Consider the following 27,966-nt stretch of genomic DNA (forward strand, 5'->3'; position numbering starts at 1 on the left):
CACGCTTGTGTGCGCGCATACACACACACACACACACACACACACACACACTCACTCACTCAGACAGTCAGGATTTGTGCACTTCTGAAACGCGCAACCCCCCGGGTTTTTAAATAATACTTCGAAATATAAACAGTTTTAATTTAAAAATAAAAGGGATACATTTTTACCTTTTAAATTGGAAGGGATTTCTTTGAGAAATGAAACCGGAAACCAGAACTATGCAGAAGGAGGGGGAGGTGAATGCTCTTTGGTGCTCCCCAGACAGTTGCAAACACGTGCCTCTTCCCTATTGGCTGTGCTCATTCCTGTCGCCAATCACATCTTGTATATCGAATGAGGTGCTCGAAGGGAATGGTATTTAAGAGCGGCGGCTGGCCCTCTCCTCCGGAGAGCTCAAGTTCCGCTGGCCTGTCGGAGCCCACAGCCCTCTCTTCTCCCCCGAAACTGCTCCTCCTTCCGCAGCATGGCTTCGAAAGACCCTCCTGCTCGTTCTAAGCGAACCCAAGACCGAAGAAAGAGGACTGTCTGGAACGCTTCTCAATCTGACATCTTACAAGCCTCATTTGCTCGAGACCCGTATCCAGGCTTCACGGCCAGAGAAGAACTTGCCAGAGCCATCGGCGTGGCAGAGGACAGAATCTTCCTGTGGTTCAAAAACCGCAGAAGTCGACAGCTCAGGAGGAGCCGACTGAGCTCCGTGCCCCCTCCGGGACAGCCGTGCCCCGTGCCGCCTCGCACCACCTCTCCAGCCAGGGCGCCGACGGCAGACAGACGCAAGAGGACTGTCATCAGCAAAGATCAAAGCGCCCACCTGGTGCAAGCGTTTGAGAAGCAGCCATTCCCCGGCGTGAAAGCCAGGCAAGAACTGGCACGCCAGACAGGCCTTCCGGAAGCTCGGATTGACACGTGGTTCCAGAACCGAAGGGCTCGACACTCACATCACGCCAGGGTGCAGCTGGATCACCGCGGGCTCCAGCAATGCAGCTCCAGCCCGGTCTTCCCATGTCCGCTTCTGCAGCCACCTGAGCAAAGCACACCCATAGATGCCCAGAGACCGCCCTCCCTGGGCTTCGTAGGCGGCGGCGGAGGTGATGGAGACAGCAATCCGTTAGCTTGCGTCATGGGAGGCCAAGCCTCTGTGGGCCCGGTGACCCATCAGGGGCAAATGCCACAGGAGTTCACCCAGGCGGGAAGGCCTCCGGAGACAAGGACACTCTACTTGGACCTTTCCAGCTGCGGAAACCAAGGTCCCGAACAACAGGACATTCTTTCGGACGCCGGGCAGTGGAAAGGCACTTCATTGTGGGAGCATCCAAACCTGTTCTGGCAGAGACCGGCTCCTGCACACACACCAGCCCCAGTGGGATGGGGGCCTGGCCTGGCCGTCAGCGTGAGTGCCCAGCGGCAGCTGACTGGAGAAACACACCTGCACAACCAGCAGGCAACACTGCTGCAGGAAAACCCACCTCTGCTTGCCCAAGCCTCTCCACAAGGCACCAGCTTCTTGGACCAACTCCTCGACGACCTGGAAATTCAGCAGAATGCCCAGCCCTTGGTTAATCAACAGGAAGAAGGCCTGCAATGTGAGCCACCACTGCAATTCCCTATCAGCGAGGAGCTCTATCAGGAGTACCTAAGAGACTTTTAAAACGCCCCGAATGCCCGGGAGACTCACTAAAACCCTCTGAAAAGCACCAATCATACCTTATACGTTAAAAAAATGAAAACACGAAGCAGATTTAAAACCACCTTAAATGCCCCATAAATCAGTAAGAAACAACAGCAACACAATGATACCCTAAAAAAGGCACCCTTAAGGAGTAGATATCTATGTATATTTATATAATATATAAGTGATTCTATGTAAACGATTAACATATAATATGTACACTATTTATACATCATAGATCATTTTTTACATATAGTACATATAAAAACTGAAACCCCTCCAAAACCATTCATAAACCATGGAATACATTTAAAAAGACCCAAAGGGACCAAAGAAGCCCTTTAGGACCCCTTGGAGATCATTCGTAATTTCCTCCCCGCAAGAGAGTAAAACCCTACATAGAGTTGATCAGGTGTCCAGTGAGCTTCTTCATGTCCCCGGCCCCACCAATTGAGGTCATCGAGCTGCAAGCTGATTAACAGGCTAAATGCCACCCCTTCACTCTCAAGAGCCTCAAGTTGAGAGCACATCATGTATCTCTTGCAGCACACGTGTGGCAGGAAAGCCCACCCCTAACTGGATGGGAGGGCTCTAGAGTCAAGATTGACAAGCTAAGCTTGGTCTCTGAGCCTGCTTGACCTTAGGTGTCTTTGGATTCTTCTCCAGGGCATAATCTATGGGCCTTATGGGAAGGGTGTGGAGTCTTCTTCGGTTGGGGCAGGAAACGGGTCTCAATGCTTTTGATAGCTGACAACACTCAGGAATGTAGCCTTCAAGAAGTTGCCCTGGGAATTCATGTAGCAGCATAGCAACCCTGTGCAGTGAAGTGCCTTAAGACTGGCATTGTTATGGTGCGTGGTGGTGGTGGTGGCGGGGACACGGTCAGGAGCGACTTTGACTTCGGAGACCGTGAGTGGGATACACCTCCAACCCAGGAAAGTGAAGGTCCCCTCCAGGGGAGCCCCAGCCTCCCAGACTACTTAACGGATGAACACTGACAGTTGGTTCTCACACACGGTCTTGCGGGTTGTGTTTCACACACTCTGGTGACTATGAAATGCCCAGATCTATGCTTGAGTCTCCGTGTGAATGAATGGATTCCATTTGAGCTTCCATTCTGAGCACTGCGTGGACGGTGGAAGACCAACAAGCACTTTTCAGTGGATTTGCCTCTGTGGCTCTGACGACTGGATAAGGGGGTAGATTGGCAAAGGTCTAAAGCTTTGCCCAGATAGAAGGCAGTCTGTGTGTGTGTGTGACTGATTGCAAACACTTCCTCCCTCACCACCCGGCCAGGGAGGAGCATTCTGGTCTGCAGCTCCTTGCCCAGGGTGAACATACCCCCGAGGTAAATCGGGCTGGAGTGTGGGTGGCTGTATAATACCAGCACCACTTGGTCAGGGGTCAGGAGGACCTAGAACCAAGCTCTGCAATATCGGCAATCCTGTTACAGCACCACTATCACCACCACCACCATGGCCAACCGCACCCCAACCCCCACCCAGGATGTTGAGGGAACATTCTGTTATGCTACCACCACTGGTCACCCACTGTTGGTATTGAGCCAAGCCTATAAAACACAGGGACATCGCATGTCTCTGTCGTGTTGTTTAGATTTTCATATTCACCACAATCAATAGTCAGACGTGTATAGAGGATATGAAGGTCAAAACACACACTTCTGTCCTTCCCACCCGATTCACACAGGCACCCTGCTTTTGGTGAAAACAGATAGCTCATGGAGAGAAAGACAGACAGATAAGTAAGTAGACTGTTAGAAAGGTAGACACAGCTATAAGATGATAGATAGATAGATAGATAGATAGATAGATAGATAGATAGATAGATAGATTGACGATACATAACATCACCAAGAAGGCCTTCAACAGGCTCTCAGAGGAAAGCTTCACACTGTCTGTGAAGCCTTACTTTGGCAAGTAGGCCAATAGTAACCTAAGAGGGGAGTTTCATCAGGTCACAGCTTGATTCGAGTGCTAGGAGAGAAAAGTCTTTTCAAGTCCCTTCCCTTCTGGCTTCCTCCCTGGTGATGGGAGCGTTGAGCTGCTGCCCTGGCCTGTGCTGCACTACCTGTGGCTCAAGCCAAACCACTGATCGGTTAGGTTTTGAGGTTTTTTGGAGACCTTTGTCGCCACACTGCAGCTGTGTGCATCCCTTGAGCTTGTGGCTGGTGTATATTGCCTGCTGCCCCGCTCCCCACCTCTGAACCCTCTTGCCCTCCCGCCAAGCGCGTCCTGCAAGGCTCCACCTGGTGACCCAGTGCCTCCTTGGCCAAGAGATCGGGCTGGCCTTGCGCGGGGAGGCATGCACCCCGGTTGGCCTTTCTCACCTCCAAGTGACAGCGCGTGGCAGAAGCACAGAGGTCAGCAGACCGCATACTGTCTTTCCCTCTTGGCCGACTTAGAGGGACGTAGGCGCGCCTGTCTCCCTCTCGCTGGGTTGACCAGAGAGAACCAGGACCGCGGAGAGCAGCGAGGGAAAGGATAAGAGAAGAGTAGAGAAGAGAAGAGAAACAGAGTGGAGTAGCATATGGGGGCGGCTGGGATATGAGAGTTAGGTAGAGCAACAGCCACAGAGAAGGGATCTTGTCATCCACCTGGTCACAGCTAGGGGGAACCGGAGGGAGTCCAATTCAGGTGACCCTTAGACCATAAGCGCATGTGCGCTATAGCACTCACATTGGAAAACCCCTCCCTCCTACACTCAGCCACTTTGATCCTTTCCTCTCAGAGACTAGAGAAGGCCCTCCTGTGTTAGGTTTCTCTGTTTCTGTCTCTCTCTCATGTACCCATCCATCCACCCATCCACCCATCCACCCATCCATCCATACAATCATCCATCATCTGTTATCACAAAGGAAGAAGGCCTGCGCGCCAAGATGTGGGTGGGAAGGGAGGCTGTATGTTTGAACCTTCATCCCCATATCCCCATATATACGATGGCAGTGAATAATAGAACCAAAACGTGACAAAAACAATGCGATGCTTCTCTACGTTAGATGGGATTTATATGCTTCAGGGGGCACCTGGTGTTGGTGAGTTAGTACATTATGGTCAGACTGGGGCAGAAGTGGGTTCGGACTAGGTGGCGGAAAGAGGTAATGGTGGTTCTGCTGCTGCTGTGCCTGCATGATTGCATTGACTGAAGCGTGGCCATGACACTCCTAAAACTTGACCAGGTGGGCCTGGTACTGTACACACACACACACACACACACACACACACACACACACACACACACAGACACATAACCAGCCATCCACCGAAGCACACACATACTGGGTTCCTAAAATGTTTGCCAAATCCTCCCTCACCCCTTCTAAGCACTCAGGTCCCAACCCACTCAACTCATAAAGCAGTGGGACCTCTGGTCTCATCAGAAAAACTGCTGGAGATTCGCAAGGGAGGGTCCAGAGTCTGAGCTGCTTTTCGACTGAATCCCAGTGCTGGCGGTTGGAGGCTCCGCCAGGTGGCAGGCCTTCGGAATTAAGGGTGGGCCAGTGGGACCAGGCCACACTCCTGTGGACCACTCAAGCCTCCCTCTTCCTTGACTTTGCAGGTGGAGAGATTGGAGTTCCCCTAGGGCTCTTCTCCATGGATCGCTGCCTCCTCCCACTCCCTTCCCATCCCAGCCCATCCTGGGTGTCCCCGAAACAAGCAATGTCTAGTTCGCTTGCCCAAGGTAGTGTCAAAGTCCAACTTCAGATCAACAACAGAATAAAACAAAACAAAACACAAACCGGTCACCCTGACAGCAATGACCATGCCTCTCTAGCCAGAGACCAGGTTATTGAGATGCTAAAACGGCCGGCTTCATATGGTAATCAAGCCCAGGCCTTCCTTTTGATCCTTTTCAGGTGAAAAGGTGCCACAGGAGGTGTCTTTCTGCTTAAGTTGGAGGGGTTATTGATTGGGCAACATGTTGGAGGTAGTGCTGGCCCAGAAAGAGACACGCACCCACCCCCCATTTCACAAATTGAAATCTACTTTATAGATAGATTACCAATTATTAACGAAGTGGTTGATGGGCCATGGCTGGGGTGGGGGTGGGGGGAATGCGGCTGGGTGTGCAGGCAGGCTAAAACTCCTTAGTAGTTGATAAATAACATGCTGAATTTGGCTTCTGTCATTTTGACTGAGGCTTGACCAAGGCGCACACACAAAAACACCCACACGTAGACCAGTTTTGAAATAAACAGTGGCAAGGTACATCTCAGCCTGAGGACCGCAAACTTTGGGAATTCCCCCAGAACCTTACCACTTCAGGGAACTGCATGTGGCAAAGATTGACCATCCTTCTCTGCTGGTGCTTTGATTCCTAATAAACTGAGTGTGTTCTGCTGTGCTCTCGGGACCCACTGACTCTTACAGTTTGCCCATTCACCTGCTGGCTTTCACTTAAAGCACATTTGATTGATTGCAGTGTGGCTCTTTGGGTTGTCTTGGAAGCCAACTGGGTACAACTCTTCCCAAGGAGCTTTCTGTCTGTCTGTCTGCCTGTCTTTTGAAGAATCCTCAGGCACAAGCTAGGCCACTCAAATGGGAATCAATCAATTGGTGGAGAGAGAGCAAGGGACAGAATTGCCACCAAACTGATCGTGACTGGCGGCAGGTTTCCTCCAGAGAGAACACAGATTGGAGGGGACCGGAGAAGCGGATAGGGGTCTGAGCACCATAGTTGGAAGACATAGCGAGACGGGGTGCATATGCAGAAGAGCTTACAATGTCGCTCCAAGGACCTCTGAATGACCCAAGCAGTCAGGAGATGATGCATGGCCACCGTGTGTGTGTTTGTGTGTGTGCGATAGCCCTTCCTTGAGGATTGATGGTCGATTTCTATTGAGGGCAGGCAGACCACACTGGCAAGCCAGTATGGACTATGCCACAGGGTTCTCCCTATCCTCCCTAACACCCACCAGGCCACCTGTCACCCGCCCCCACTGCAATCCAATCCAATTCTTACTCAAACTTTTTCGTTGGCTTGTTTGTTGGGGGTGGGTGGGGAAGATCATGTGTTTGTTTTCTTTTTTAAACCCTTTTAAACTTGTACTTTAGCCGCATGTCATACCATCAATAAGCGCCATCCTATTTGATTCCATACAATTTTCTTCTTTCCTGTAGCTGTGATATTGATAGTGGTGGTGATGATGATGATCATGGTGATGCTTTTCTCATGGTGGCAATACTAGACTAGACACAACAGAACATTCTGCAATCACAACTTCCTTTTCTGTGTCTCTTTGCCAAACTCTTGAGATGGAGGAGCCGAGATCATAACTCCATACTCCCTAAAAGTAGTTTGGAAAGTGTTTGAGAGCCAGACGTATGTCCATTTTTACAGACAGATGAAATCACCATTCTCAGATAAATCTCCTTTCAGATGGCTTTCCAGGAATCCAGGAGAGATAATCCCTTCAGGACCAGTGGTGATACCAGGAGGTGGAGGGAGGGTGGGGTGGAAAGGTGGAGTCTATTTACAAGGATCTACATAGAACCTCCTCCATGGGGGGATGGGCTACAGAAAAGTGGGTGAAGGGAGACATCGGACAGTGTAAGATATAACAAAATACTAATAATTTATCAATTATCAAGGGTTCATGAGGGAGGTGGGAGGGGGAAATGATGAGCTGATACCAAAGCTTCAGGCAGAAACCAAATGTTTTGAGAATGATGATGGCAACACATGTACAAATGTGCTTGACACAATGGATGGATGGACGGATGGATGGATGGATGGATTTAATCTGTCTGTAAAAATAGATACACTTTTGCTCTTGAGAACTATTAAAACCGTTTTTACAGAGCAGGGTGTTGTGAGATCAGCTCTTCCTTCTGAAAAGTTTGCCAAAGAGACACAGAAAAGAAAATCATCATCATCACCACCACCATCATCATCAATCCCAGCTGCAGGGAAGAAGGAAAGGTTCTAGAAACTAATAGGATGACAAGAGGATGGCTGTAATGATGGTATGACATGTGGCTAATACGCAAGTTTAAACGGTTTTAAAAAAAAATAAAACAAAACACCCGATTTGCCTCCACAAACCTAACCAATACGCCAACCAAAAAGGTAGTGCAAGAATTGGATTGCATTGTGGGAGTGGCAGGGCATAGGCGGGCAGATGGGTGTTAAGTAGGATAGGGAGAACCCAGGAGGCATAGTCCTCAGGGGCTTTCATGGGCAAAAAATGCCAGGCAAAATTTTTATTCCAAATGACAGTAAAAGGGCAGGCAGGGCACTGGAGACTGATCTAGGGATAAATCTGAGGTGGTTTGCTTTGATACAATATAATCCTCACAGGTTACATTCTACCACTGTATGTGTGAGTGTATGTCCCTTTTAGACATGTAATTTTGAATTTCCCGCCCAGGCGGCCCCCATTTGGTGACACTGCAGGCAGAGAACAATGCTGGACCTAGGAGCAAAGAATGGACTTCTCTGCAGTGCAACTCCAAAAGTGTCTCAGGATTACTGCTTCTGACAGTTAACATTTACCCCAAACGACCCTCAAGATTACCGCCAGGGAACTTAACCAAATAACTCAATCACGAAAACGATGGCAATGGGTTTCAAAAAGAAAAGGAAAAGGAAAAAAAAAACTCTGATCAGATTCAGCAAGGTGGCAGGACAAGCAAAATCCAAGGAAGGCAGCCCTCACACAAAAGTTCCTTCAGCCCTGGGAAGTGAGCAGAAAAGGTCAGGACACCTGGAAGACCTCCGGCAGATAAGAGAACATCCAAGTCTAAAGGAAAGCCATCTTTAAAAAAAAATTGTTATTGGAAGCTCGTACAACTCTTATCAAAATCCATCCATCCATCAAATGTGTCAAGCACATTTATACCAGTGTTGCCATCATCATTCTCAAAATATTTGCTTTCTGCTTGAGCCTTTGCTATCAGCTCCTCATTTCCCCCCTCCCTCCCCGCTCCCCCCCCCACCTCATGAACCCTTGATATTTAAAAATTATTAGTATTTTGTTATAACTTACACTGTCAATGTCTCTTTTCACCCTTTTTTTCTTCTTCATCTCCCCAGAAAGGAGATTCTAAGTAGATACTTGTAAATTGGTTCCTGTTTTCCACCTCGCCCTTCCTCTACCCTTCTGGTATCCTCACTGTTGCTGAGGGAATTATCTCTCTTGGATTGCAGGAAATGCATCTGAAAGGTTATATTCACCTGAGAAGGGTGATTTCTTCTGTCTGTAAAAATAGACACACATCTGGCTCTCGAGTTCTTTTAAAACACTATTTAGGGAATAGGGAGTTAGGAGATCGGCTCTTCCGTCTCAAACGTTTGTCAAAGAGACACATAAGAGAGCGTTTTGATTGCAGAATGTTCTGTTGTGTCTAGTCTAGTATTGCCACGATTGGAAAATCATCATCATCATCGTCATCATCACCACGACCTTCATCATCAGTCACAGTTAAAGGGAAGAAAAAATATTCTAGAATTTAAAAGCATGACAATAGGATGGCGGTATTGATGGTATGACATGCGGCTAAAGTGCAAGTTTAAACGGTTTAAAACCGAACGATACAAACAAGCAAAACACCTGATCTTTTCCCACATCCCCAAAAAACAAACCAACCAAAAAATTTGTGTAAGAATTTGAGTGTTTGTGCGGGAGGCAAGAGATGATGGCTTTTGGGGGGGTTTGGTGTTAGGTGGGACAAGGAGAACTCGGGGGGTATGATCCACAGTGGCTTGCCTGGGTAGTATGCTGGACCTCAATGGAAATCTATATCACTCCTGAAGCAAGGGCTATCTCACACACACACACACACACACACACACACACACGTGCGCGTGCGCACGTGCAGTGTGCATGGGTCATCTGCTGACTGCTTGGGTCAGTCAGATTCCTGGAGCCACATTGTAAGCCCTTTGGCATATGTGCCCCATTTCTCTATTTGTTCCAATCACGGTGGTCTGACCCCTGCCTGCTACTCTGGTGCCACTCATAACTGTGATTTCTGGAGGGGAAACCCATCGCAGCCAGCCACGATCAGTTTGGTGGCAATTCTGTCTTTCTGTTCTCAACTCCACCGATTAATTGATTCCCATTTGAGCGGCCTAGCTAGTGACTGAGAATCGTCAACAGACAGGCCGCCAGACAGGCAGACAGGCAGATACACAGACGGACAGATGCTTGGGAAGAGTTGCACCCGGTTGATTTCAAAGACAGTCCAATGAGCCACAACACAAGAAATCATATGAGCTTCTAGTGAAAGCCAGCGGGTGAATGGGCAACCCAGAGGAGTGAGTGGGTCGCGAGAGCACATCAGAATACACTCAGCTTATTGGGCATCAAACCACCAGCAGGGAAGGATGATCAATCCTTACCACACCCAGGACCTCGAAGTGAGAATGTTTTTGGGGAATTCCCAATGTTTGCAGTCCTCAGGCTGGGGTGTTCCTAGCTACTGTTTATTTCATAATTGGTCAATGTATGTGTGAGAGAGAGAGCGTGGCGGGAGATGTGGATGTATATGGCCATAAGCTGGTCCATGTGTTTCTTGGTGTGTGACTAGTCCCCTTTGCCTCTGTTTACCTTGTAACAAAAAGCGTTGTGAGATAACTCAATTCTTTATGACCTTGCAGCTAAAAGCAGTGTGAGATAACTCAGTTATTTATGACCTCTTGAGATTCTTTTGAACCTTGCATGTCCTTGTGCTTATCTTAGAATATAGTGGTGTTATTATTCAAATGTTTAGAAAGTGTGACTCGTTCAGTAACATTTGCATAGATAAGAGGTTAGGGATGTTTTTCAAAGCAAGTTCTCTGATGTTCCTTTTGTAACCATTCCCTTGTTAGAAGAGTGTAAAAACCAAGGTTTGAACATACTTCAGTCCATCAGACTGTTGTTCTCCTAATCCCATGCTTTCTATATGGCTCTTTCTTTTATTCTTTCATCTGCACGCATCATTTCAGACGCGGCTTGATGGGGGATAGCTGGTCTAATCACCCGCATTTTTGGCGCCCAACAGGGGGCTTTGAAAACTGAGCATCCAGTGACAGACACCACTGAATAGCAAGGCCGTGAATCTTTACAGTGAAAATTAGGGTAAGTGGTGAAACGTTGGGAGTAACAAATAATGGGACAGACTTCCTGTAAATATATGTATGTAAATATGCTTCCAAATATGTTAAGAGCTAGAGGAGCAAAAGTAACCTACCAAAGATTAGAAGAGCTTTTTGATTTTGTGGTTAGGGTATGTCACCTCCTGCTGCTGACCTGCAGGGTACTGATCTGCTTCAGCTTAGACCAAATTATGGTTTAATACTGAGAGTCTCGTGCATTGGAGCAAACATTGTGGCAAACAGTGAGGGAAGATGGAACCCGCGAGTTGGAGGGCACTCAGAATGGGACTGATGCCACAGTACAGCTGCAGCTAGGTCCACGGGTCCCTCAAGGTGGGTCACGGCGTCGGCGAGTGAGAGGCAGAAACCACACGACTCAAAGGTTGCATGTGAGTGTTCCAATTTTATTCATGCAAAGCTTCAACTTATATATTCTTTTCCTAAGCTTAAATCTTATGGCTTGAGGTCATACATGAGGAAATTCTCAAGACCATGACCAGTTACATAATCACATTTCTTTACTCTCCATCAGATACACTGCATGATTCCTGGTTAAAATTTAGCACATCTTGAAAGGAAAACTGTCTCAAACACAAGTGTGATAAACATAAACCTTCTAACAATAAGTGAGCACACTTTATCACACTAGGGCATAGTGTTCGAACTATGAAATCAATAAAGCATTAATGCATTTCATTATCAAACACAAAAATTACTTGACAGACTTTGGCTGTTCCTTCTTCAGGTGTTCCTCTAGGGCTTTCATTTATTGTTTTCTTTCCCACTAAGTTCCCATAAATCAAACTCCCACTGGTCTTTCTGTACCAAGGCATGAGTTGCCTCAAATAGGCAGCTTTGCTTCAGTGGAAGTCAAGTTGCCCTGCAATAGGTAGCTTTACTTCATTGGACTTCAACCACCACGGGGATTTCAGCACCTTGCAATGAAGATCAGGGAGTCTTGCAAACAAAAACAGGGCCCGTGGCCAACTGACATCTCGTGAGTAATTCCAATCATTTCTCACTTGGGGAGGGTCCGTGGGAACTTTCGTCAGCGTGGGTGTCCTGCTGAGTAGCTTGACTTGTCGTCTCATTCCGCTGTTGCTTCTCAGTTTGTAGTATCAGCACGTCCATCCGAACATAGGTTTTGGCAGTGTTTTGGTAAACCTCAGCCAGCGTGTCCTTGGGTGAAGCCCTGCTGGTGCATGATGCAACTATCCTTTTCGGACACGCTTGTGTGCGCGCATACACACACACACACACACACACACACTCACTCACTCAGACAATCAGGATTTGTGCACTTCTGAAATGCTGAACCCCCCGGGTTTTTAAATAATACTTCGAAATATAAACAGTTTTAATTTAAAAATAAAAGGGATACATTTTTACTTTTTAAATTGGAAGGGATTTCTTTGAGAAATGAAACCGGAAACCAGAACTATGCAGAAGGAGGGGGAGGTGAATGCTCTTTGGTGCTCCCCAGACAGTTGCAAACACGTGCCTCATCCCTATTAGCTGTGCTCATTCCTGTCGCCAATCACATCTTGTATATCGAATGAGGTGCTCGAAGGGAATGGTATTTAAGAGCGGCGTCTGGCCCTCTCCTCCGGAGAACTCAAGTTCCGCTGGCTTGTCGGAGCCCACAGCCCTCTCTTCTCCCCCTGAACTGCTCCTCCTTCCGCAGCATGGCTTCGAAAGACCCTCCTGCTCATTCTCAGCGAACCCAAGACCAAAGAAAGAGGACTGTCTGGAACGCTTCTCAATCAGACATCTTAGAAGCCTCATTTGCTCGAGACCCGTATCAAGGCTTCACGGCCAGAGAAGAACTTGCCAGAGCCATCAGCGTGGCAGAGGACAGAATCTTCCTGTGTTTCAAAAACCGCAGAAGTCGACAGCTCAGGAGGAGCCGACTGAGCTCCGTGCCCCCTCCGGGACAGCCGTGCCCCGTGCCGCCTCGCACCACCTCTCCAGCCAGGGCGCCGACGGCAGACAGACGCAAGAGGACTGTCATCAGAAAAGATCAAAGCGCCCACCTGGTGCAAGCGTTTGGGAAGCAGCCATTCCCCGGCGTGAAAGCCAGGCAAGAACTGGCACGCCAGACAGGCCTTCCGGAAGCGCGGATTGACACGTGGTTCCAGAACCGAAGGGCTCGACACCCACATCACACCAGGGTGCAGCTGGATCACCGCGGGCTCCAGCAATGCAGCTCCAGCCCGGTCTTCGCATGTCAGGTTCTACAGCCACTGGAGCAATGCACACCCATAGATGCCCAGAGACCGCCTTCCCTGGGCTTCTTTGGCGGCAGCGGAGGTGATGGAGACAGCAATCCGTTAGCTTGCGTCATGGGAGGCCAAGCCTCTGTGGGCCCGGTGACCCATCAGGGGCAAATGCCACAGGAGTTCACCCAGGCGGGAAGGCCTCCGGAGACAAGGACACTCTACTTGGACCTTTCCAGCTGCGGAAACCAAGGTCCCGAACAACAGGACATTCTTTCGGACGCCGGGCAGTGGAAAGGCACTTCATTGTGGGAGCATCCAAACCTGTTCTGGCAGAGACCGGCTCCTGCACACACACCAGCCCCAGTGGGATGGGGGCCTGGCCTGGCCGTGAGCGTGAGTGCCCAGCGGCAGCTGACTGGGGAGACACACCTGCACAACCAGCAGGCAACACTGCTGCAGCAATACCCTCCTCTGCTTGCCCAAGCCTCTCCACAAGACACCAGCTTCTTGGACCAACTCCTCGACCACCTGGAAATTCAGCAGAATGCCAAGCCCTTGGTGAATCAACAGGAAGCAGGCCTGCAATATGAGCCACCACTGCAATTCCCCATCAGCGAGGAGCTCTATCAGGAGTACCTAAGAGACTTTTAAAACGCCCCGAATGCCCGGGAGACTCACTAAAACCCTCTGAAAAGCACCAATCATACCGTATACGTTAAAAAAAAAAAGAAAACACGAAGCGGATTTAAAACCACCTTTAACGCCCCACAAATCAGTAAGAAACAACAGCAACACAATGATACCCTAAAAAAGGCACCCTTAAGGAGTAGATATCTATGTACATTTATATAATATATAAGTGATTCTATGTAAACGATTAACATATAATATGTATACTATTTATACATCATAGATCATTTATATATATAGTACATATAAAAAGTGAAACCCCCCAAAGCCATTCATAAACCATGGAATACATTTAAAAAGAACCAAAGGGCCCCAAAACGCCCTTTAGTACCCTCTGGTGATCCTTAGGAATATCTCCCCCCAAGAGAGTAAAACCCTACATAGAGTTGGTCAGGTGTCCAGTGAGCTTCTTCATGTCCCTGGCCCCACCAATTGACATCACCGGGCTGCAAATTGATTAACAGGCTAAACGCCACCCCTTCACTCTCAAGAGCCTCAATTTGAGAGCACATCACGTGTCTCTTGCAGCACACGTGTGACAGGAAAGCCCAACCCTAACAGGATGGGAGGGCTCTAGAGTCAAGGTGACAGCCTAATTTTGTCTCTGAGCTGGATTGACCTTTGGTGTATTTTAATTCTTCTCCAGGGCTTAATCTATGGGCCTTATGGGAAGGGTGTGGAGCCTACTTAGCGTGGGGGAGGAAACGGGTCTGAATGCTTTTGATAGCTGACCACACTCAGGCATGTAGCCATCAAGAAGTTGCCCTGGGAGTTCATGTAGTAGCGTAGCAACCTTGTGCTGTGAAGTGCCTTAAGCCTGGCATTGTTATGGTGTGTGGTGGTAGTGTGGTGTTGGTGGTGGAGACACAGTGGGGAGTGACATTGACTTCGGAGACCGTGAGTGGGATACACCTCCAACCCAGGAAAGTGAAGGTCCCCTCCAGGTGAGCCCCAGTCTCCCAGACTTCTTAGCGGATGAACATTGACAGTTGGATCACGCACACGGTCTCAAAGGTTGTGCTTCATACACTCTGGTGACTGTGAAACCTCCAGATCTATGCTTGAGTCTCCGTGTGAATGAATGGATTCCATTTGACCTTCCATTCTGAGCACTGTTTGGACGGTGGAAGACCAACATGCAGTTTTCAGTGGATTTACCCCTGTGGCTCTGAAGACTGGATAAGGGGGTGAATTGGCAAAGGCCTAAACTTTGCCTAGACAGATGGCAGTCTCTCTCTCTCTCTTTCTCTCTCTCTTTCTCTCTCTCTCTCTCTCACACACACACACACACACACACACACACATATACACACACTCACAGGGGTCATGCATTATCTCTTGACTGCTTGGGTCAGTCAGAGTTTTCTGGAGCCACCTTGGAAGCTCTTCTGTGCATGGATCCCATCTCTCTTGGTGTTCCATTCACAGTGGTCAGACCGGTGCCCGCTTCTCTGATGTCATCTGCAACTGTCATCTCGTGAGTGGAAACCTGCCTCTGCCAGTCACGATCAGTTTGGTGGCAATTCTCTGATTTTGCTGTCTCTCCCCCGATCCATTGATTTCCATTTGACTGGCCTAGCTAGTGAGTGAAAATTCACCAACATGCAGTCAGACAGACACCTCCTTCGGAAGAGTTGTACCTGTTTGGTTTCACAGACAGTCCACAGAGCCACATCGCAATCAATCAAGTGAGATTTTAGTGAAAGCCAGTGGGTGAATGGGTGAACTGGAAGAGTCAGTGGGTAACAAGTGCACAGCAGAACACACTCAGCTTTTTAGGCATCAAACGGCTAGCAGGAAAGGATCATCAATCCGTGACATGAGCAGTTCCTCGAAGTGGGAACATTCTGGGGGAATTCCCACTGTGTGCAGTCCTCAGGATGAAGTGTTCCAAGCCAATGTTTATTTCAAAACAAGTTGGGTTGTGTGTAGGTAGGGGTGGTTGTGCACGCGGCAGGGTTTGTGGTGCACATTTATCTGCTTTAAACCACCATTTTTTGCTAAAGTGAGGCTATATTGATGCCATGGGCAAAAAGTTTCCAGCAGAAACTTTGCCAAATGACAGTAAAAGGCAAGGAAGAGCCCTGGAGACTGATCTAGGGCAGGTCAGTGGTGATTTGATTTGAAATAATGTAATCCTCACAGGTTACGCTCATCAATGTGTGTGTGTGTGTGTGTGTGTGTGTGTGTTTTGGATATCCCACCCAATTCTGCTTCCGTACAGCAACACTGCACGAAGAGAAAATCGCTGGACCAGGTAGCAGTTAAGTAATCCCGAGTGTGGATCCGGATTACTGCTTTTGAACGTTAACATTTACCCTGAGGCATCCTCGAGTTACTGCCAGGGAGCTTAACAATATAACACAATCACAAACAAAATGGCTATGGGTTTCAATAAAGAAAAGGGAATGAAAAACAAATGCTGATAAATTTCAGCAAGGTGGCAGGGCAGGCAAGGTCCCAGGAAGTCACGCCTCACACAAAAGTCCCTTGAGTCCAGGGAAGTGAGCAGAAAATGACAGGAGACTTGGAAGATGCCTACGGACAAGAGCATGTCCAAGTCCAAAGGAAAGCCATCTCTTTTTTAATCCTTTTATTGGAGGCTCACACAACTCTTATCAAATTCCATCCATGCATCTATTCTTCCATCCATTCATCCATCCATCCATCCATCCATCCATCCATCCATCCATTGTATCAAGGACATATGTATATGTGTTGCCATCATCATTCTCAAAACATTTGCTTTCTGCTTGAGCCCTTTCTATCACCTCCTCATTTTCCCCCTTCCTCCCAGCTCCCCCTACCTCATGAACCATTGATATTTAAAACTTATTAGTATTTTGTTATAACTTACACTGTCGAATGTCTCCTTTCACATTCTTTTTCTTCTCCATCTCCCCAGAAAGGAGATTATATGTAGATATTTTTAATTGGTCCCCGTTTCCACCTCACCCTTCCTCTACCCTTCTGGTATCCTCATTGGTCCTGAAGGAATTATCTCTCTTGGATTCCAGGAAATCCATCTGAAAGGAGATTCACCTGAGAAGGGTGATTTCTTCTGTCTGTAAAAATAGACACACATCTGGCTCTTGAGTTCTTTTAAAACTGTATTTAGGGAATAGGGAGTTAGCAGAATGGCTCTTCCGTCTTAAAAGTTTGTCAAAGAAACAAAGAAGAGAACGTTTTGATTGCAGAATGTTCTGTTGTGTCTAGTCTAGTATTGCCACGATTGGAAAATCATCATCATAATCACCATCCCCTTCATCATCAATCACAGTTAAAGGGAAGAAAAATGTTCTAGAATTTAAAAGGATGACAATAGCTTGGCGGTATTGATGGTATGACATGCGGCTAAAGTGCAACTTTAAACGGTTTTAAAAAAGTACAAACAAGCAAAACACCTGATCTTTTTCCCCATCCCCAACAAACAAACCCACCCAAAAATGTGTGTAAGAATTTGAGCGTTTGTGCGGGAGGCAAGAGGTGGCTTGTGGGGGGTCGGTGTTAGGCAGGACAGGGAGAACTCAGGTGGTATAATCCACAGTGGCATGGCTGGGTGGTGTGTCTGTCCTCAATGGAAATCGATATCACTCCTCAAGCAAGGGCTATCACACACACACACACACACACACACACAAAGACGGTGTGCCTGGGTCATCTGCTGACTGTTTGGGTCAGTCAGATTTTTGGTGCCACATTGTAAGCTCTTTGGCATATGTGCCCCAACTCTCTATGTGTTCCAATCATGGTGGTCTGACCCCTGCCTGCTACTCTGGTCCCACTGAAACTGTGATTTTAGGAGGGGTACCCATCGCAGCCAATCATGATCGGGTTTGTGGAAATTCTGTCTTTTTGCTCTCAACTCCACCAATTAATTGACTCCCATTTGAGTGGCCTAGCTAGTGACTGAGAATCTTCAACAGACAGGCAGAGAGGCAGATGGACAGATAAACAGATCCTTGGGAAGAGTTTTGCCCGGATGATTTCAAAGATGGTCCAATGAGCCACAACACAATAAATCCAATGAGCTTTTAGTGAAAGCCAGCGGGTGAATGGGCAACCCACAGGAGTCAGTGGGTCCCGAGAGCACAGCAGAATACACTCAGCTTATTGGGCATCGAACCACCAGCAGGGAAGGATGATCAATCCTTAACACACCCAGTACCTCGAAGTGAGAATGTTTTGGGGAAATTCCCAATGTTTGCAGTCCTCAGGCTAAGGTGTTTCTAGCTACTGTTTATTTCATAATTGGTCAATGTATGTGTGAGAGAGAGAGCGTGGCGGGAGATGTGGATGTATTAGGCCATAAGCTGGTCCATGTGTTTCTTGGTGTGTGACTAGTCCCCTGTGATCTGTTTACCTTGTAACTAAAAGCATTGTGAGATACCTAATTTCTTTATGACCTTGCAGCTAAAAGCAGTGTGAGATAACTCAGTTATTTATGACCTCTTAAGAGTCTTTTGAACCTTGCATGTCCTTGTGTTTATCTTAGAATATAGTGCTGTTATTAATCAAATGTTTAGAAAGTGTGATTCATTAAGTAACATTTGCATAGATAAGAGGTTAGGGATGTATTTTAAAGCAAGTTCTCTGTTTGTTTTGTAACCATTCCCTTGTAAGACGAGTGTAAAAAACAAGCTTTGAACGTACTTCCGTCCATCAGACTGTTGTCCTCCCAATCCCATGCTTTGTTTATGGCTATTTCTTGTTTTCTGTCAGCCGCCCGCCTAATTTCAGACGTAGTTTGATGGTCTAATCACCCCATATTTGGTGCCCAACAAGCGGCTTTGAAAACTGAGGTCCCATGACAGACAGGCCGTGAAAGTTTTCAGTGAAAATTAAGGGTAAGTGGTGACACGTTGGGAGTAACCAATAATGGGACAGACTTCTAGTAAATGTATGTATGTAAATATATTTCAAAATATGTTAATAGCTAGAGGAGCAAAAGTAACCTACTAAATATTGGAAAAAAGTTTTTTTTAGATTTTGTGGTTAAGGTATATCACCTCTACTTCTGACCTGAAACATTCAGGGAAGCACGTGCAGTTCCCTGATTTACTTCAGCTTAGACCAAATTATGGTCTAATACTGAGCGCCTCATGCATTGGAGCAAACATTGTGGGAAACAGTGAGGGAAGATGGACCCCGCGGGTTGGAGGGCACTCAGAATGGTACTAATGCCGCAGTCCAACTGCAGCAAAGTCCACGGGTCCCTCAAGGTGGGTCACAGTGTTGGCGAGTGAGAGACAGAAACCACACGACTCAAAGGTTGCGGGTGACAGTTCCAATTTTATTCATGCAAAACTTCTACTTATATATTCTTTTCCTTAGCTTAAATCTTATGACTTGGGTTCATACATGAGGAAATTATCAAGACCATGACAAGTTACATAATCACATTTCTTTACTCTGCATCAGATGCACATCAGGATACCTGGTTAAAATTTACGATATCTTGAAACGAAAACTGTCTCAAACACAAGTTTGATAAACATAAACCTTCAAACAATAAGTGAGCACACTTTATCACACTAGGGCATATGGTTCGAACTATGAAATCAATAAAACATTAATTCGTTTCATTATAAAACACAAAAATTACTTGACAGACTTTGGCTCTTCTTTCTGTTCCTTCTTAAGGTGTTCCTCTAGGGCATTCATTTATTGTTTTGTTTTCCACTAAGTTCCCCAAAATCAAACTCCAAATGGTGTTTCTGTACCAAGGCATGAGTTGCCTCAAAATAGGTAGCTTTACTTTAGTGGACTCCAACCTCCAGGGGGCTTCAGCGCCTTGCAATGAAGATCAGGTTATCTTGCAAGCAAGGGGCAGGGCCGGTGGTCAACCGATATCTGGTGAGCAACTCCAATCATTTCTCACTTGGGGAGGGTCCATAGGAACTTTCATCAGCGTGGGTGTCCTGCTGAGTACCCTGACTTGTCGTCTCATTCCGCTGTTGCTTCTGTTTGTAGTATCAGCACGTCTATCAAGACATAGGTTTTGGCTGTGTTTTGGTAAACCACCGCAGCCAGTGTGTCCTGTGTTAGGCTCTGCTGGTGCATGATGCAACTATCCTTTTCAGGCATGCAATTGCGCGGACGCACACACACACACACACACACCCATCTCACACACTCACACATTGGAAATACCAGTGACATGACCTCTGGCCTTCCTTTGTGTACCTAGCTGAAAATGGACAGATAATAAACATTTCACAGTTTATCACCAGTCCATGTACCACCCTTAGAGAAGCACTGTTGTAGACCATACATCACTGAGTTCTCCTGCACAAGGAGATGGAGCCCTCGTGGCTGAGTGGTTACACACTGGTTGTAAACCATCAGCTGCTCCAGGGGAGAAAAGGTGCCTTTCTATTCCAGTAAAGAGCAACCCCAGAAACCCACATGGGCAGTTCTACCTTGTCCTATAGAGTCATTATGAGCTGGAATCGACTCAATGGCAGGAGTCTGAGATTTTGGCTGTCATGTTGTCCAGTGGCAGAAGATTGGTGGCCAGGGTTTTTGGTTTGGCTGGGGCACAAGTGGGGAGGGTTAAATTCTTTTGTGTACATTACACTAGAAGAGTGGCCACTTCCTATTTCTATAATGTAATTGAAAAAGGACTGCAGTTAATTGCAGTTGATAGTCAACCTGAAAACACTGTGGGACAAAGGGTAGGGTGCCCAAGCATATGCTCCTGAGAGGCTCACCATGGTCTTTGCCCATCCCTTTCCAGTTAGTGACTTTCTGGGCAGTTAAGGCAAATGCAAAGACTGGATGACGTGTCCGGAAAAATGTTCCAGTGGCAAGGCTTCACTCTGACTAGTTTTAAATACAGAGGCATTGTGAGGTGGGCCCTACTTTGCCTGCTGTGATAGTTAAGATTTATTAATTATCCTGGCCAATAAACACATGTGGGATTAATTGAAGGGCAGGGAGATAAGTGCCTCAGTAAGTCTCGCCTTTCTTGTTCTCTGGTCTCTTGTTCTCTGATGGTCAGACCAGTGTGCCTTAGCAATTCTTTACCTCAACTGGCAAGGCTCACTTACTGCGAGACATTCCTGAGGAGAAGCCACATGGGCCTAACCTGATGCAGCCCTGGGTGCTGGAGAATCCGCCTGGAGACCCCTCCCAGTGCTGATATGCTTACGTGCTCACTGATTCAGCTTTTCTTCTCCAGCCAGCATCACTGCGTGTGTTTGGTAAGATGGGGGAGGACTTTGTATATTGGTGGGGGACATACGGGCTAATGTTAGACTTGTGGACTTGGGCAGCACTGAGTTGGGATGTTTTCTTGATGTGTGTTTACCCTTTATCTAAAACTCTATTATACATATGAGTTTCTGTGGATTTGTTTCTCTAATGTACCCAGACTAAGAAACCTGCCTAGCCCAGTGTCAGAATTCAGTTTTCTTCAAAGTAGTAATACCACTATTGAGATAAAGTTTATTCTGACAACCTGGCCAACAAACACAGGTGGGGTTAATGGAAGGGAGGAGAGATCAATGGCTTGGTTAGGCTCACCTTTCTTGTTCTTGGGTCTCTTGATTTCTGATGGTCAGATCTGGATGCAACTGCCTTAGCCAGTTCTCTGCTTCAGGTGGCAAGGCTGACTTCCAGTGAGGCATCCCTGAGTAGAAGTCACAAGAACCTACCCAGATGCTGTCCTGGGTACTGGAGAAGCTGACTGGAGATCCCTGCCAGCACTGAGAGATGCTTACATGTTCATTTATTCGGCTTTCCTCCTGCAGCCAGCATCACTGCGTGCGTTTTGTAAGATGGGGGAGGACTCTGTGGATTGGTGTGGGACATATGGGCTAATGTTGGGCTTGTGGGCTTGGACAGCACTGGGTTGGGATGTTTTCTTGATGTGCACTTACCCTCTATCTATAACTCTCTTTTATACATATGAGTTTCTGTGGATTTATTTCTCTATTGTACCCAGACTGCACAACTACTATAAGAAAAGCCAGGACACAAGTTAGCACCCTTGTCAGTTTGGGAAGGACACTAAATACACAAAAGCAATTTCCCCCCATGGCATCCCTGGGTGGCACAAACAGTTAAGAGCTCAATTCCTAAATAAAATGTACTTCTGAACCCATATGGTGGTGCCTCAGAAAACAGACCCGGTGGCCTGCTTCTGAACGCTCACACAGCCTTGAAGCCCCTACCTAACATGGTTCAGTTTGGCTCTACACACATGGTAGATCCGTGACTTGGAATCAACCCCACAGCAACCAGTTTGGATGACAGGTACTCAGTTCCTGAGTTATGACCTGTCCCATTGTGATGATTCTGTCATGAACCAGTCCTGACAGAAGTCAAATACCTCATTATTCTTGCTTTTTATTATCCTATTTACACATGTGAACTTTATTAGCCTGTGGTGTTGAAAAAATTGCATATAAACTTACAGCTAGAACGACATCAGGGATATGTGCTATAGAAGCCCAATTCTGCATTGTGGACGTGGTTAGACCAGAGGATGTACAGCGGTGCAGTAGGGATCTGGAAACACAGGGAATCTAGGATGGTTGATCCCCTTAGGACCAGTGTTAAGAGTGGCAACACCGGGAGGGAAGGGGGTGTAGAAGGGGAGAACCGATCTCAGGGATCTGCGTGTAACCTCCTCGCTGGGGAATGGGCAATGAGAAGGTGGGTGAGGGGAGACCCCAGGCAGTGTAAAATAATAATTTATAAACTATTAAGGGTTCATGGAGGAGGGACAAAATGAAGATGTGCTGATTTCAGGAACCCAGGTGGAAGGCGAATTTTGAGAATGATGAGGGCAGCGAATGTATAGGGGTGCTTTACTCAATTGATGTATGTATGGACTGTGATAAGAGTTGTACGAGCCCCCAATAAAATGATTTATTAAAAAAAGAAAGAAAAGCAGATGGTAACAAAGCAGCTCGTCATAACTTGAATACAGCACAAATCAGGGATTGTGTTTTCTGGGTCTTTGAACTGATATGAGCCAGTTCAGTTGTGGGTTGATGAAAAGAATGTGAAATAGACTTTTTATTTTAAAGCTTTGATGATCTGGAAGACTAAATGGAATGGGGGCAGATATGGTTTAAATCCTGGAATTAGAGATTTGGGAACCTTTCAGGAACCTGTTTCATGACAACAGTTTACTTCCAACACTGTGGAGAGCGACACACATTCAATGCAGCAAGTGCTTGGCTGCCATCTTTGAGCCGGGCACTATCATTTTCTACTCGGACTATCCAGACATTTACTTGAATGCTGGCCTTACTTTTTTTTTAAGGGAAATAAGTTAATAATGGCCTAAAATTTTTTAAAATTTCCATAGACCACATCATTTAATGAGAAAGAAAATTTTAAAAACTGAACAAAGGAAAAGGTGGCTATAAAGTACAATCAGTAGGGTTGCTGGGTAAAAGACAGGGACTGCAGGACACAGGGTACTGGGAACTTCAGATTTGGGTGGAGACACTGATTCAGGCCAATGTGACTTAATGCTGGCCACGAGGAAACCAGGGTGAACCACTTTGAGAAGCTCTAGTGTTTTCTCTTTGTCTCCGTTGTCTGATTTACTCTCACCTGGAGCTTTTGATTCTATGTCTCCTCTTCTAAAGGCTAGTTTTTCAGGGGAAATGTCCAGAGCCATGAGGCCTGGCCATTACTTGGAATTCATTAGCCTGAGCTCTGGGTATTCTTCTACCCCAGCCTCCCCTTGATTGGCTAAAAGATTGTCATCGCCCACGCCTGATTTGCATAAACATGCCACTCCGCGACGTACTTAATTGAAGACTGTAAGCCCTTACTGACTCACGGGCAGGGCACGCTCCCCTGAACTCCCTGATTGGCCTGTTGCCAAAGTAGCCTAATTTGCATGTGCAGCGGATGCTTCCCCCCTTGCTGGCTGATATAAGCTGTAACTCTTTGTTCATTAAAACAAGACTTGATCAGGATACTGTCTTGTCTTCATTCTCCATGCCTCTTATACCCCCTCACCCCCCAATTTCCACTCTCTCCTCCAGGATCCACGTTGAAGTTCCCACGGGACAGGACAGAGATTGACAGCTCTTTCTAGACTTGTGAAAAACTCTTAGTCTGCAGGTTTGGAGTCTGGGGCTGGCTACAGTTGTGTCTATGGGAGTGAGAGGGCCATCCAGATCGAAGGGTCTATTCAGATGGTCCATGTATCCTACTGGAGAAGTCAGACAGAACAGTCTGGTCACTGTAGTTGCCATCCCTCCTGGGACAGAATTCTGGGTGTAGGAGAAGAAAGATAGGGATAAAAGTGATGAAAACACAAGAAAATATCTTTAATATAAAGATCCCTTCAGACTCTGGTCTAGACACTGATCCTGTGTGGGGTCTTTACATACACTGTATCCTGATTCCAGAAACAGTTCTGAGGAGTCGGTGATTATGACTGAGTAGGAGGGTTCACTGCCTAGATGTCACACTTCCTGGGTCTGCATGATGGCTCTTCCACCTCAAGCGGTGTCTTAGTGTACCACTGTTTCCTTGTCTGTAAAATGGGGTTGATAGTTCTCCCACCTCATCCACTTTGTGGTTAGTTATTCAATAAACTAATCATGCCTATAGATTATTAAAGGTTACGGGGCTTGGCTGCTAACCAAAGGCTTGCTATTTGAATCCACCCAGAGGTGCCTTAGAAGAAAGGCCTGGTGTTCTACTTCCAAACTCTCAGCCCTGGGAAACCTATGGAGCATAATTCTATGACAGACATAGAGTCGCCATGAGTGGGTGTCAGCTAGATTGCCACTGTGTTTTCCCCTACTTGTAACACTCTTCAGGAGCCTGGAGGTGGAATGGGTTTCACATGGGGCTGCTAACCAAATGGTCAAAAGTTCATAACCATTAGCCCCTTTCGGGAGAAAGAAGAGGTCTGCTACGCCCAGAAAAGTGTTCTAGCCCCCAAAACATGCACAGTGGCAGTTCTTCCCTGTCCCATGGTGTCTCTATGAGTCACCCCCCACTCGATGGCTGTGTTTTGGAGATGCACTTCCAGCTGGGTTAGGCAGCAAGTCTACATGCAGCCTTGATTCACCCTTCTCAGATGTCTCGGTCAACATTGAAGCAACTGCTATGCTTGAACCAACAGGGCTGCTGTTGTCAGCCTGGAGATGTGACCAAGTGGCAGGTAGCTACCCCTCACCTCACCCATAGGTCTTTGCTCACTCCTGTAGCATGATTCACTGTTCCCATGTGGATGGAAGCCAATGGAAAGGAATGTGACTCAAGCTTTCTCTTTTCAGCTGTTAGTTCTGTGCACTACGCAGTCTCTAGTCTACATAGATGGTCTCCACCAACCAGGTTCCTGCTGTTGCTATCACCTAGGAAAGAATTTTATGAGCATTGCCTATGTGGCCAGTAGGGCTTGCTCCTCAGGAGACAGATTCTAGTCACCCTTCTGTTAACCTCCTTAGGGAATATTTCTCCTCCACCAGTCCTCACCTGGGAGAAGGTTGTGGCTGTCTACTCCCATGGAGTTACAGCCTCAGCACCCCACAGGAGCAGTTCTCCTCTATCCTAGAGGGTCACTAGGAGTCGACATGGACATGATGACAGTGACTTTGGTTTGGTTTTGAGTCCTCACACGGCAGCCATGTGTAAGTGGATAACACGTTGGGCTGCTAACTGTAAGGTGAACAGATTGAAACCACCAGCTGCTTCTCAGGAGAAAGAGGAGGCTTCCTATTTCCATAAAGATCTGCAATCTCAGAAACCCATAGGGGCAGCTCTACTCTGTCCCATAGGGACACTAACATCAGAACTGAATCGATAGCAGTAATTTTTTAGTTGAGCTCTCACACGGAGGAGCGCTGGGGGCGTAGTGTTTTGTGCCTGCTAACTGCATGATCAGCAGTTTGAAACCACCAGGACCAAGATGAGGCTTTCCACTCCTGTAAAGATTTACAGCCTCAGGAACCCTAGGGATCAGTTCTACTCTGTCCACTTGATCACTATATATCAGAACAGATTTAATAGCAGTGAATGGCTTTAAAACTCAAACAGAAACCATAGTGGTGCAGAATTTTAAGCATCTGGATGCTAACTGCAAGTTTGGTGCTAGAAACCCACCAGCCCACTCCCTAGGACAAAGTTGAAGCTGTCTGCTCCCATAAAGATCCACAGCCTTGGAAACCCCGTTGGGGTTTCCTACTCTGTCCTGCAGGGTCACTATGAATCAGAGTTGACTCTAAGGCAGTAAGTGTGGTTTTGATGGTTCATCCTTACATAATTGGCTGGACAAGTTGCCCAAGGAGACCATGGGATGCAAACACTTCCCAGATGAAGTATGTTAAAGCTTCAAACTTCACATATCTGCCTATCTAGCCCAGAGTTACCAGTCACTCAGGTTTCTGTCACTATTCTCAGTTTCCCAATTAATTCAGACTTATTTGCAACCATGGTTCATGTGTAAGGCTGTCAGGTAAAACTCAGGCTGCCCAGTTAAAACTGAATCCAAAATAAATAATAAAATTTTCTTAGTACACACAATCACACATAGTTATACCAAATATGACATATACTAAAATCTTTTTATTGTTTACCTGAAATTCTAATTTAACTAGGAATTCTATATTTTCATGTAAAGAACCTGGCAGGCAGGACCACAGAGGGCTCTTTTAGTATCATTGAAAAACCCAGTCCTCATTCTGTAGCAGTATAGGCATCTCCTGATGCCAACATGAGGAAGCACTTGGGCACAGGTGGTTTGTTTGAGAGGTGGGCCTGGAAAACACAGTGCAAGAGCAGCACGGTGAGACCAGGAAGGGAGGGAAACCAATAAGAGGGAGTCACTAGGACTCAATCCCCTAGGAGGCTTCCCAGCAACCAAGGAACTTTTCTTAGCATCAGGCCACAGGAGGAGAGAGGAACTGGGGCTGAGCATTGTCCTTGGGGCATTCACGCCTCTGCATTTCTGGGTTGCACTAGGTTGCCCCTGTGCTTGACTGAGCCTGCCCATGGCAGATAAGCAGAGAGCCTCAGGCACTGGAGGTGGAAAGCTGTCAGTGTACTGGAAACTGTCTCCCACAGCTGATGAGTTACAATGCTACATCTGAACAGAGATTAAGGCGGATGTCTAGAGCCTCAGCTTGATTTGCCCAAAATCAACCTCTCAATCTTAGTAGGATGAAGCAACTTCTTTCTACCCTGGCCTGGCCTCCTCTGCCTTGTGGTATCGCATCCCATAGCGTCTAACCAAATCCACGAAGCACTTGAGCCCCAGACTACATGTGTCTGTCCTAGCTCTACTTAGATCACACCTAGTTCCAGACCCATTATCTGTCCCCTTCAAATCATCAGTGGCCAGGGTTTGTGCCTGTGGCTGCTGCTGCTATTACACAGAGTCCTAGTGAGACAGTGGGGTAAGCATTGGGTTGCCAACTGTAAGGTCAGCAGTTCACACTCATCAGCTCATCCACTGGAGAACAATGTGCTTGGCTACTCCTGAAAAAATTCACAGTCGCAGAAATCCCAGGGAGTAGTCATGCTCTGCCCTAAAGGGTGGCTATGAGTCAGAATGGACTCCCTGGCAGTGATGTTGGTTTTGGACTTAGGTGGTTGTTGTTAATGGTCCTGAAGTAGGCTCCATCTCATGGTGACCTTATGTACAAAAGAACAAAACATTGACCATGCCTGTACCATCTTCAGAGCACTAGTGTGCTTGAGTCCTTTGCGGGGGCTACTGTGTCCATTGGTTTCATGGATGAACTCCCCTGGTTTGTTTCCCCAATTTACCAAGCATGATGTCTTTTTCTAGCCATTGGCCCTTTGTGATGACGTGTCCACAGTATGCAAGCCACAGTCTTGTCATCTTCATTTCCTAATAGGGTTCTGGTTGTATTTCTTTGAAGATGGATTGTTCATTTTTTGATAGTCCACTGTAAATTCAATATCTCAAATATACCTGGGCCAACCTCTAATGTTCTATCACCACCCATTATAAAATAGCACCACTTCCTGGCAACCGGCTTGCTGGTTATTTATGTACTTGGTTAGTCAACAGGCTAGTTCAAGTCTTCTGGAACATTCCAGGGAGCATACCTTCTTTCCTCCCACTTGGCCAACCCCAAAGTAATCCAGTATTACAAAGACTTGATCTGTAGAACTGATTTGAATTTAATGGAATATACACACACACAGCCACCACCACCACCATCCTTTGTAACTAGAGCCAAAACTGAACTACTCAGCTGTCAGCAGCTATTGGGAATCATGACTGAGAGACCCAAACTGCATGTGAACATCATGTCTCTTCTTGCCACTCTGAGG

The 27,966-nt window shown here is 46.9% G+C and overlaps 1 pseudogene; it reads right to left on the reverse strand.

The window, feature by feature from the left end:
* LOC142427564 (serine/threonine-protein kinase RIO3 pseudogene) overlaps window positions 1–27,966 on the reverse strand; it is a 102,143-nt pseudogene that overhangs the window by 73,174 nt on the left and 1,003 nt on the right.

Source organism: Tenrec ecaudatus, chromosome 15 (assembly GCF_050624435.1).
Source record: "Tenrec ecaudatus isolate mTenEca1 chromosome 15, mTenEca1.hap1, whole genome shotgun sequence".
NCBI classification, from domain to species: domain Eukaryota; kingdom Metazoa; phylum Chordata; class Mammalia; order Afrosoricida; family Tenrecidae; genus Tenrec; species Tenrec ecaudatus.